The following is a 7,500-nucleotide window of genomic DNA, read 5'->3' as shown; positions in this document are numbered from 1 at the left end:
GGTTATTCTGTCTCTCACAGCGACGACGCACCCACCGTTAAAATTAAGGACGGGTCCTTTCTTCGTCAGAGGGCAAAGGGGCGAATTCAGCAGGGGATCAAATGCTTTCCCCCCTCACCGTACCTCGCTATCCATACCCGTGCGTCCGAAAGGATTGCCGGCGCGGACCCCGAGACACGAAAAGCCGCCGAGAGGGTGATTTCAAAACGTCGGCATAAATAGAAGTCTCGGATGGCTCAACCGTGGCGTTCGGCCCGTGGCCGCCTAGTCCTCGGGGCTCGCCGACCGAACCGGGCCACTTTGAGAGTTAGCTCCGTGTCCTTCTCTGCGAGCCTGTTAGAGAGACGGCTTGCTCTGGATCTCCCTGGTACGGCCCCAAGTGAATGGCCGGGAAGGGAGGGGAAAACCACTACAAGGGGGCTGAAAAAGGGCACCGAGTCCAGGAGCACCTTAAAGACTAACAAACGTATTTTCCGGTAGGGTATGAGCTTTCGTGAGCCACGGCTCACTTCTTCAGATACAGCTAGAATGTGAATCCATCGGTCTTTAAGTAGAGGACCAGTATGTCTATGTGAATAGCGGGCTTGATGGGATGAGGTGTGATATGCAGAAGAGTCTGTGACGTCCAGGGGAGAGATGGGTGTGGAGAAATCAGCATTGGTAATGGGCCATGAACGCAAGGTCTTTATTCAGCCCAGGTCAACGCGTTGCCTTTCGTTTGAAGATCCACAGTGATTCAGCAGTTTCTCTTTCCAATCTCCCCTTAAAATTCCTTTGTAAGAGAACCGCTGCTCTTAAATCTGCAACAGAATGTCCCGGAAGGTTGAAACGTTCACCCACTGGCTTTTGAATATCGTGGTTTCTGATGTCAGACTTATGTCCATTTAGTCTTTGTCTGAGAGACTGACCTGTTTTGTCCAAAGTAGATTGTGGAAGGGCGTTGCTGGCGTGTGATGGCATAAATCCCATTAGAAGATGAGCAGGAATATGAACCTGAGATAGTATGGCTGACATTGGCGGGTCCAGAGATGGTGTTCCTGGAATCTATATGAGGGCAAAGTGGGCACCTCGGTTTGTGGCAGGCCTTGGTGCCAGAGTCCATGTTCTTGTGAAGTAGTTCATCATCATGGGTGAGAAGTTGTTTTAGGTTAGCCGGCTGCCTGCAAGCAAGAAAGGGACACGCGCGCGCGCGCACCCCCCCCACCCCCCCCCCCACCCCAGTGCTTCAGCGAGGGAAGTGTCACAATCCAGCATGGGTTGCAGGTCCTTAATGATACGTTGGACTGGTTTTAGTTGGGAGCTATAAGTGACAACCAGAGGTGCCCCGTTGCCGTTCTCTCTGGGCTTAGCTTGTAGTAAGTTGTGCCTGGGCATCATTCTGGCCTTCTCGATCGTCTTTCGCACCATATCCGCCGGATATTGTAGTTGCGAAAATGTTTGCTGTAGGTCTCTCGAGCGTGTGTCTCTGTCTGAAGGATGGGAGCAGATGCGACTATAGCGTAGGGCTTGGCTATAGACAATGGAATGTCTGATAGGGTCGGGGTGGTGGCTGGACGCGTGTAGATACGTTTGCCGATCTGTCGGTTTCCGGTACAATGTGGTGCTTGTGTGCCCCCCGTGGATCCGTACCGTGGTGTCTAGGGAGTCGATTTCTCGTTCGGAATAATTCACAGTTCGATTGATGGTGGGGTGGAAGTCGCTGAAAGCCTGGTGAAATCTTTCAAGGGCTTCTTTGCCATGACAAAGAAAATGTCATCCATGAATCTCAAGTCAAGGAGAGGTGCCAGTGGGTATGAGTTCAGAAAAGGCCGTTCTAGACCTGCCATGAAAATGTTGGCCTATTGTGGAGCCGTGCGAGTGCCCATGGCAGTGGGTGAAGACAGGGATGCCCGTTAAGCCCGCTCCTTTATGTAATTTCTCTCGAGCCGCCGCTTCGACGAATTCAAGAAGATCAGGTCATCGAAGGGGTTCGGGTAGGAAATGACACCCTAAAAACCGTAGCCCACGCAGGTGACCCTTATGTAGCGGGTAGAGATCCTGAGGAGTCGAAGGAGGTCAAAGGTCATTTGAAGAGGCATGAAAGAAGAATTAATAGGGAGGAATTTGCAAGCGTTAACATGGAAAAGTCAAAGCCTATTGATGCAAGCGATGAGCACAAAGGAATCGATATTAGCGGTTCACAGGACGGGCTGGGAAGCACAAAGGAGGTTCGGGAGGGACATTTGAAAGGGACGGTCAAACGTTTGGGAATACGGTTTGGGCCAGGCAAGAACTAGCGGCGCCAAAACTGAGAGGCGTGGTTACGAAGAGAAAAAAGAACGTCGTGGGGAAATTTTCATCGGCGCTTGTTTCAGAGAGTGAAATGTGTCAATGCGTGCTTCGTGGCAGCTGGAAATTTTCCAGCTCAAGTTTATCCTCCTCCGGAAGGTCCGATGGCACAAGGGATGCGTGAACTCACACGGCTCACGGCAGGGACGAACAAGTCCCCTTTAACGGGAGCTGAGTTTTACCGGACGATAGAGGACGGAGGTTTCGGTTGACCGGAAATAGAGACCCTCTTTTTCAGCCGGTTCTTAAGATCTAATTTTGCAAATCGTCACATCGGAGAAATGAAATGGGTATTTTTTTTGTTCCTCCCCCCCCCCCACCCCCCCAAAAAGCATCTTGGGAGGAGGAGGCTTGGATGCGGAATCGGATGGGACAGTCACGTTTTGGAAAGAACGCCACAAAACGTCATGGGACTGTCAGATCACCGACGAGTTATTAATTAACCGTACGAGCAATTAAAAGATCAAGGAAACGGGCACGGGAAAAGGAGGGACCAAAGCTTGGTGCGAACAAGTAATCCGACAGAATCCTGGAGGACCGTATGAAGCAGCGCTCGCTAAAAAGGAGAGGGGGGGGGGTCGTCTAGATAGCCGGAGGCCAGGTCGACCCAAAGGAAGCCTGCCCCACCCAACAGCCGTCTCCTACGCTCTTGCTGTGCCTTGGCCTCGGCCAGACGAGTCCCATTGTGAGGCCATGTCAACCCACTGGCTTTCTTGGCGGTAGGCCTGGACTCCGAGGACGGGGGGGGGGGGAGAGAGAAAGTCCCCCTTCAGAGGCCAGGTGTAGCGGTTGGCCTCCGTAGCCTCCGGAGGCCAGGTCATCCGCCAAGAAAACCAATGGGTAGACCTGACCTCCCAATGGGACTCAGCCGGCGGGCAGGTCGACCGGTAGGCTTTTGTGGAGGTAGAGGAGGACTCCGGTGGATGAGGGGGAAATGGCAGGGACTTACCCTTTCATTTTTATCCATAAATAAGATCACTATTACGTACGATATCAAGTTTCATTCGGTGTACCTTTCGTTTTATTCAGTCAATAAACAGCGTACCTACCCTACCCATTGGTTTTCTTGGCGGATGACCTGGCCTCCGGAGGCTACGGAGGCCAACCGCTACACCTGGCCTCTGAAGGGGGACTTTCTTTCCCCCCCGTCCTCGGAGTCCAGGCCTACCGCCAAGAAAGCCAGTGGGTTGACATGGCCTCACAATGGGACTCGTCTGGCCGAGGCCAAGGCACAGCAAAGAAGTTTAAGACATTCGGCCCTCCGAAGAAATCTCAATCGTCGTACTGTGGATACTCGGCCCTTTGGGCCCATCAGTTTGCCGACCCGTGCCCTAAACCAACCCCCTACCCGAACCCGGAGGTCTGTTTTGCGAAAGGGGATGACCAGGCCCCCTTGCCGGGCTTGGGGGCCCGAGACCGGGTCTTCCCGGGCGGTCGGTTGCCCTGGCCTCCCGGCCGGCGGTGGCGGACGGAGAAGAAATGTCGAGCTCCAGCCGCAGGCCAGGTCCCCCGGTGGGGTCGGAACGGGGACTCGGGAGGCCGCCTCTGCCCGCTCGTCTCGCGGAGCGGATGACCCCGCCTCCGGGCGGGCTGGTCGACCCGCCGAGACCGCCTTTCCCGGAGGCCAGGGCTCCCCGGCGGGATGACCTGGCTTTCCCCCCTTCAATTCCTGTTCCTGAAAACCTCCGCGCGAGCCACCCGCCCGGGGAGGCCGCGCCCGGCCTCCGTGGAGGACCGCGGCCTCGGCCGAAATTCGCCCGGCCCTCCCGGAAGCGTCGCCCGGCCGGGCCTCCCGGAAGCGGCCCCCTGGCGGACCTTCGCGCCATTGCCGCCTAAGGAGGTCGGCCTGGCCGCCGCGCCGCCCTCCGTGACGATGGCCCCGGCTGCCCTGAGATCATGGACAAGCCCCCCCCCCCCCGTGTAGTTTTGGGCTGCTTCATCACCGTTCTCACGATCGTGGCGACTCCACGAGATGAGATCTTTCTTGCAAGGAGCCCCCCCAGGCCGAGGGAGGCGGAGGGTTAGGCTCCGGCCGGTCGAAGGGGGATCGAGTGCTTCTTTCCCTCCCTGGACTGCACGTCAATCTCTGGCTTTTTTCTTTCTTTTTTTTCCTCTTCTTTATATCTTAAGGGGTACAGGAAAGGAAAAAGGGAAAGGGATAGCTGTTAACATTATAAAAACAAAGCAGTATTGTAAAATGATTTCTGAATAAAATAAAGTTACAAAATGACTTTAGTTTGAAGTTTTTGCTTCATAATATCTCTTGTATTTTAAAAATTCTTATTCTTGTTTAGCAATTATTTGGGGTAAAAAGTATACAGCAGAATCCTATAATATTTTAGCATATATTAGTCATGTTAGTTGCATTTCATATATGTATAAAAAGAAGCCCACTTTTCCTGAAATTGGTCGGTAGATTCACTGAGTTTGGGATTTAATTCATCAGTCATTTTAGCCATTGCTGCATATTCCAGGAGTTTTTCTTTCCAATCATCAATTTCAGGTATGTGGGTTTGTTTCCATGTTCTTGCTAGGATTATTCTGGCAGCTGTTGTAGCATACTTAAAAACGTCATGCAGTTTTTGAGGTAAATCTAACGGTACTATACTGAGTAGGTAAAATTTGGGGTCGAATATAAACTTCATATCTAACATCAATTGTAGTTCACGATGAACTTTTTTTCCAGTAGAGTTGTCGCTTTGGACACGTCCACCAAACATGAAAATAAGAACCGTCTGATTCTTGACATTTCCAACATGCGCCTTTTCCCCCTGGAGTTGTCATTTGAGAAGGCCTATTGGGAGTCAGGTACCATCTGTAGAAGGTCTTGTACCAATTTTCTTTAACTTCTTGGGAAACAGTATATTTCAATTCGGAGGAGCAAAGTTTTTCCCATGAGTGAGTCCATCTTGATCATTTCTCCAAGATTTTGCATCCACTTTATCATGTTTGTTTTCACTTGTTCTTCTTCTGTATCGTATTTCAGGAGAAGTTTATCTATTTTTCCTAATATGTGTGAATCATTTTTAGATATTAACTGCTCAAATTCAGTTAGTTCACGGAATGGTTGTGGATATGAGCAGTCTTTTTGCAGATTGGATCTCAATTGTCAAAAAGTTAACCAATTCAACTTTTGAAATTTTTCTTGAAGTTTGATCATATCCTTGATTTCACCCGTAGACTCTATCATGTCGTTGTAGGTGAAACGAACACCCGGTTTTAGTTTAACATTATCACGATAAGCTTCAGTTGGTGACATTACAGATGGTGGAGAAGGACTTATTCTCTTTTTATATCTTTTCCAAATTTTCAATAACACTGTTTTGACATCGCAATCTTCTTGTACTTTATCTTTTTGGCTTTTTGAATTGGGGTCCCACAATCTCTGGCTTTTGTCTTCTGGGTTTCTGGTTTTTTTCCTGTGGTTATTCTGTCTCTCACAGCGACGACGCACCCACCGTTAAAATTAAGGACGGGTCCTTTCTTCGTCAGAGGGCAAAGGGGCGAATTCAGCAGGGGATCAAATGCTTTCCCCCCTCACCGTACCTCGCTATCCATACCCGTGCGTCCGAAAGGATTGCCGGCGCGGACCCCGAGACACGAAAAGCCGCCGAGAGGGTGATTTCAAAACGTCGGCATAAATAGAAGTCTCGGATGGCTCAACCGTGGCGTTCGGCCCGTGGCCGCCTAGTCCTCGGGGCTCGCCGACCGAACCGGGCCACTTTGAGAGTTAGCTCCGTGTCCTTCTCTGCGAGCCTGTTAGAGAGACGGCTTGCTCTGGATCTCCCTGGTACGGCCCCAAGTGAATGGCCGGGAAGGGAGGGGAAAACCACTACAAGGGGGCTGAAAAAGGGCACCGAGTCCAGGAGCACCTTAAAGACTAACAAACGTATTTTCCGGTAGGGTATGAGCTTTCGTGAGCCACGGCTCACTTCTTCAGATACAGCTAGAATGTGAATCCATCGGTCTTTAAGTAGAGGACCAGTATGTCTATGTGAATAGCGGGCTTGATGGGATGAGGTGTGATATGCAGAAGAGTCTGTGACGTCCAGGGGAGAGATGGGTGTGGAGAAATCAGCATTGGTAATGGGCCATGAACGCAAGGTCTTTATTCAGCCCAGGTCAACGCGTTGCCTTTCGTTTGAAGATCCACAGTGATTCAGCAGTTTCTCTTTCCAATCTCCCCTTAAAATTCCTTTGTAAGAGAACCGCTGCTCTTAAATCTGCAACAGAATGTCCCGGAAGGTTGAAACGTTCACCCACTGGCTTTTGAATATCGTGGTTTCTGATGTCAGACTTATGTCCATTTAGTCTTTGTCTGAGAGACTGACCTGTTTTGTCCAAAGTAGATTGTGGAAGGGCGTTGCTGGCGTGTGATGGCATAAATCCCATTAGAAGATGAGCAGGAATATGAACCTGAGATAGTATGGCTGACATTGGCGGGTCCAGAGATGGTGTTCCTGGAATCTATATGAGGGCAAAGTGGGCACCTCGGTTTGTGGCAGGCCTTGGTGCCAGAGTCCATGTTCTTGTGAAGTAGTTCATCATCATGGGTGAGAAGTTGTTTTAGGTTAGCCGGCTGCCTGCAAGCAAGAAAGGGACACGCGCGCGCGCGCACCCCCCCCACCCCCCCCCCCACCCCAGTGCTTCAGCGAGGGAAGTGTCACAATCCAGCATGGGTTGCAGGTCCTTAATGATACGTTGGACTGGTTTTAGTTGGGAGCTATAAGTGACAACCAGAGGTGCCCCGTTGCCGTTCTCTCTGGGCTTAGCTTGTAGTAAGTTGTGCCTGGGCATCATTCTGGCCTTCTCGATCGTCTTTCGCACCATATCCGCCGGATATTGTAGTTGCGAAAATGTTTGCTGTAGGTCTCTCGAGCGTGTGTCTCTGTCTGAAGGATGGGAGCAGATGCGACTATAGCGTAGGGCTTGGCTATAGACAATGGAATGTCTGATAGGGTCGGGGTGGTGGCTGGACGCGTGTAGATACGTTTGCCGATCTGTCGGTTTCCGGTACAATGTGGTGCTTGTGTGCCCCCCGTGGATCCGTACCGTGGTGTCTAGGGAGTCGATTTCTCGTTCGGAATAATTCACAGTTCGATTGATGGTGGGGTGGAAGTCGCTGAAAGCCTGGTGAAATCTTTCAAGGGCTTCTTTGCCATGACAAAGAAA

This window comes from Euleptes europaea, chromosome 9 (assembly GCF_029931775.1).
Source record: "Euleptes europaea isolate rEulEur1 chromosome 9, rEulEur1.hap1, whole genome shotgun sequence".
NCBI classification, from domain to species: Eukaryota; Metazoa; Chordata; class Lepidosauria; order Squamata; family Sphaerodactylidae; genus Euleptes; species Euleptes europaea.
This window is presented reverse-complemented; position numbering follows the sequence as displayed.